Source organism: Triticum aestivum, unplaced genomic scaffold (genome assembly GCF_018294505.1).
Source record: "Triticum aestivum cultivar Chinese Spring unplaced genomic scaffold, IWGSC CS RefSeq v2.1 scaffold24810, whole genome shotgun sequence".
In the NCBI taxonomy this organism is placed as follows: domain Eukaryota; kingdom Viridiplantae; phylum Streptophyta; class Magnoliopsida; order Poales; family Poaceae; genus Triticum; species Triticum aestivum.
This window is the reverse complement of record NW_025235521.1, coordinates 1-4,899: the sequence shown is the minus strand read 5'-3', so window position 1 is coordinate 4,899 and position 4,899 is coordinate 1. Positions and strand designations below refer to the sequence as shown.

Below are 4,899 nucleotides of genomic sequence, written 5' to 3'. Positions count from 1 at the left end.
AGGAGGAGGCTGCCGGGGCCGGGGCAGGGGCTGGGGTGTGCGCTCAAGCTGACTGCTTGGCGCACATTGGCGACGACGTTTTCTGGTGCTCCGTGTTGTGCAAGGTACTAACGCTAATCCAATCGACGACGTTGTTTATTATTTTTGCGGGGGGAAATAGTCAGGCCGCTGAGCTGAGCTACACGTTTGTATTGCTGCAGGGACGTACGCTCGATTGGTGGCCAGGGCTCCAGGTTTGAGGACGCGCGCGGGAGGCGGGAATTTCAAGAAGAAAGAGCAGGGAGCTTTCGTTGAAGAGCATTAAATTTCTATCTAGAGTCCTCGGGAGGAAAAGAGGAGAAATGACTTGGAATTTAGTCGAGGAGTTTCCTTTTCATTGTTCAGGATTAGAAAATTGTTGTATGGACCTTCGAAGTCTTTAATTTTGCTTAGGATATACTATGAAGGCGTTTTTTCTGATTTGAGGATTTATGAAGGTTTACTTCGTAAGATTTTAGTTTCCGTCTTCTCCTGTGTGTTTGTTTGGGTTTGGGTTTGGATTTGGATTTGGACCCGCCGCCGATTTGTTTGGTCTGGATCCGCCGCCGCCGGCGACGGCTGCGGCGGACCGGATCCGTTCAGTCTTCGGGGCGCGCCGTCTAGATCCGCCGCCCCCCCTCTCTCGTTCCCCTCATCCACAACCCCCTCCGCGCCGTACGTCGCCGTCGCCGCCGACCCCTCGACCGCGCTCCAACTCCACGGCCGCAGCCGCGCCGTACCTCGGCGTCGCCACCGACCCCTCGACCGCGCTACAACGCCACGGCCCCCGCCGCGCCGTACCTCGGCGTCGCCGCCGACTCCTCGACCGCGCTCCGACCCCACGGCCCCCGCTCTCCCTCGCCGGGACATCGCGTTCCGTGCTGCTGCGACTCCGCCCGGCACCAGTTGCCGGCCGTTGGGCTCTGAGGTAAGTACGAGCCTCTTCTCCATCCGACGATTGGTCAAACCCTACTGCCCTTCGCGATCTCTCTGTCTGTGTGCGCACCAAGCTCTCGGTTCGCCATCTCGTCTGATGTTGAGAATTTTTGTGTTGCTGCCTTATAGGGTGGTGTAGTTGTGATGTTCATCATTATACTGTATGATTCTAGTTTGGGGAAAGTAGATGCTAGTCTGATTTAGTCTCTAATGTGCATTGTGGGCAAGGAATGTTGCTATGTTTTGGAGGAAATGGCCAGCATGCAACTGATGGCAGAACTGTTTTGCAATATAAATAATCTTTCAGTCATGTGTTGCATATTTGGAAGGAATCAACATTATAGATGCAAACTGTGATATGCACTCCTTTTTGTGTGAACACTGTTTAATCTCAATCTCACATTTTTAATCTTTGACAGTGCCTATCGACCTATCGAATCTGAATCTGATATGCACTTTCTTTTGGGTGAACACTGTTTAATCTGAATCTCACATTTTTAATCCTTGATAGTGGCTATCAACCACTGGTCACCTCAAAATTCTGTTTATTGACAAGCTCTGCAGTTGCCTGTATTGCTCTCATTCTCCATATCCCTGAACAACTCAGCAGTCAGCACAACTCATTTACATTCATTGTGTTTTTACATTTCCTGTATGTACATTTGGACGTGTCTATACTGATTTGGAAGTAACAAGCCCATAATTGCCGCCCTGCTTCACCAGGTCACTCTTGCAAAAGGCGGCCGCCGCCTTGGATGACGGCAACAACGACCTGTCAGGCAGCTCCACTCGCCCTCCCCCACTGCGGCAAGAGCAGCACCGGCCACAAGGCCGTGCCCTCCAAGTCCAGCAAGGCAGACGGGTTGAGTGATATCCCAAAGAACCTCAGGGAGCTGCTCACCACCAGCTTGCTCGAGGGCCAGCCCGTCAACTACATGAGGAAAGGGAAGGTAATGCACGCCCGCTATACCTTGCTGGTTCTTAGCTCAGTATGCATTTTGATCAGTTTTGAAGAATTCAGTCAGTAAGTTAAGATGTCTGCGGAGGTGTAGTTCTTAAGAATTCAATACGGATCAGATAATGTGTGCATTTTAGCAAGAATGAAATGAAACTGCACATTCGAATGTCACATTAGTTTCTTTGCTTTGAACATGGTTTCTGTATCCATTCAAACATTCCAAGCTTAGGCATGACATTGGAACTTGTAGGAGATGCGAGTAGCACTTCCTTTTTTTTATCCTGATGTTAGTATCACCTGTTTTTGTTTCACTCCTGCTGTAAATTTTGATCAGGAATTTGTTTCTGCTTTCATTTCAGTGACCACTACTCCGTGGAGTCATTAAAGGCTTAGGCATATCGTGCTCTTGCACTTCATGTAAAGGCCGAAATGTAAGCCCCCCTCTCTCTTCTCTGATAACACCAATCTACCGTGCCATATGAAAATATGAACCAGTCTGCCATGGCTCGCAGGTTGTTTCATCTTTTTATTTCGAGGTGCCTGCTGGGAGTCATAAAAAGCGCCCCACTGATTATATTTTCCTGGAAATTGGAAATACTCTGCATGATGTATTGAGGGTGTGCACAGGTGCTACCTTAGACACACTGGAATCTGCAGTACAGGGAGCAATAGGCCCAGTGCCTAAGAAGAGGACATTTTTCTGGTTCTTCATGTTAGCAATGGCTATTTCCATTTAAGTTCCCTTGGCTTCTTCATTCTTGCTGTGAAGTAATGACAGAAACAGTTGTTTGAGGGTTGGCCTGTTGATTGTGTAACCAATGATACATCCAAGTTATGAGTGGTATTGGCTCTGAGGGTTGGCATTTGTGCAGGAATCATTTGATCTATTATCCAAGCTACGACCGGGCGAGACCTTATTCCAGCCATGGTCTACGGGTATGATTGATGGATTAATGTCTATCTTTTTTACATGTATCATACTTGAACCGAAGCTCCGCATATGAGATAACTAAGTCATATGTTTATCTTTCCAGGAGGAGCGTAAGGGATCAAGATTAATAAGGGATGTACTGAAGCGTAGGGTAATAAAATTTCCATTACTTTGATGGACTGTCCCTGCTGGACTCTGATGATAGATGTAGTAGTGTGTTATATCTGTCGTTAGTTTTGATAGAAGTGATTTCTCTTCAAAGTCTTGAAGTCATCTCTGGGTTGAAGCGTAGAGTAATTAAATTTCTGGGTTGAAGCGTAGAGTAATTAAATTTCTGGATGGACAGTGCAAGTCTTGAAGTCATCTCTGGGTTGAAGCGTAGAGTAATTAAATTTCCATTGCTTTGATATGATGGACTCTGATAGTGATTGAACATTTGCATCTGCAGATCTTCTCAGGGCTCCAGAATTTTGACCGGAGTAATGTTGCATCTATTGTCATGGCTGCAGATAAGGTGCATTTATTTTTCCATACTCTGTTTTTTACAGTTTAGCTCTTGCAGAGGGATGAAATGGTGTATAAATTCTGATATCTTTTGAGATTTTGATGGATAAAGAACTGTTAGCCTATGAACTTCGTTTGGGGTAAACCGTAAACCTGATAGCTTTGCCGACCTCTTGCTGTGGTCTGAAACCTACTGGGCAACATAATGATGTTGAGTTTTCTAAGTGATGTACTCTGGAGTTGATAATAAGGCCACCTTAGGTCACTGCTGATCTTGTCAATCGAGAAGTCTGCAAGCAGACAGCAGGGTTAGGTTAGTACCTAAACTTCGCCGTTTATCTGATCAGAAGAATTAGAACCAGCACATAGTATCCCTTCGCATGGTATTACATCAATTGTGAATTCTGTTTTCGAGAAGTCATAGTCAATGTGAGGTAATTAGCTGCAGCAACAAAGTATCCTCATCAAAATTCAGCCAACACCAAGGAAATCAGTATCTGGGAAGCAACTGTTTTCATTGGTATTCAGGAAGCAACTGTTGTTATCATCCCACTCTGATACTCTTTTTCCAACTAATAACTTTTTCTAATAAGTATTACTGGAAAACTTTATATGAACATTTTTTTTCTGAATTTTCAACGAGGGGAGGGGTACCCCACCTGAATTTCTTATAAAAAAGGGCCAAATGCCCAGGATCATTTTTACAGACCGGGGCAGTTACAAGCGGCTCAAAGGGGGGGGGGCAAGACTAGTTACATAGGAACTAACGCAGCACCACAAGTGCGCGGAGCCACAAGTCTACGTGGCTCTGGTGGTCGACCCTAAACCTTGACCTCCATAGCACCATGTCATCGCGGCAGTTCTTCGTGGTCGCAGCGAGAGATGGCATAGCTTCACTAAAGACCACGGCATTCCGGCGTTACCAGAGATGCCAACAGCAAAGGAGTAAGAAGGTGTCAGGTGAGGCGGCATCGCTGGCGTAATGTCGAAGAGGTGGACGTTGTTGACCGTGGCGCTGCCCGTGGAGAGTCCCAGGCGCCGCCAAAACCGCACGGCAAACGCGCAGCTGAAGATGAATGATCAGCTGTTTCGAGCGGCGCCGAGCATCACGGACAGCCAGCCTTCGAGGCTGTTATGACCGGCGTCACTTATAGCCGAAGGAGGCCCATTGGGCGTGTCTAGTTAGGGGCCTAGCCCAACTTATCTTATTTTTATTAGCAGCAAGGATTATATAAACAGATGTAAGGCTACCTTTTGGAATTAAGCAATAAGTCATAACTATTGCCCGGCTCCCCTTAGGAGCCGGAACCCTAAACCCTAGCTGCCTCTCACCATCGCCGCCTCTTCCTCCCGCGCGATCACGGAGCCGACGCGCCGCCGGCCACGCCCAACCTCTCGCCAACCCACCTCTCACCCCTACAACCTACGGTCGAGACCCGGTAGGACCCTAGCTCCTATCAATCTGGTATCAGGTAGCTCTGGTTCGATCATGTCTACGCCGCAGCCCACCCCGTCTCCCCCACTGTCGGCCACCTCGTCGCCTCCGGTGACC

General features: G+C 47.8%; 1 long non-coding RNA gene across 1 annotated transcript; it reads left to right on the top strand.

The window, feature by feature from the left end:
- The first annotated feature begins 526 nt into the window (after positions 1–526).
- LOC123176307 (uncharacterized) lies at positions 527–4,873 on the top strand. Its single transcript, XR_006488456.1, has 6 exons — positions 527–946; positions 1,678–1,904; positions 2,272–2,343; positions 2,425–2,848; positions 2,947–2,994; positions 3,292–4,873. It is a non-coding gene; the product is annotated as an uncharacterized lncRNA (long non-coding RNA).
- The last annotated feature ends 26 nt before the right edge of the window (positions 4,874–4,899 follow it).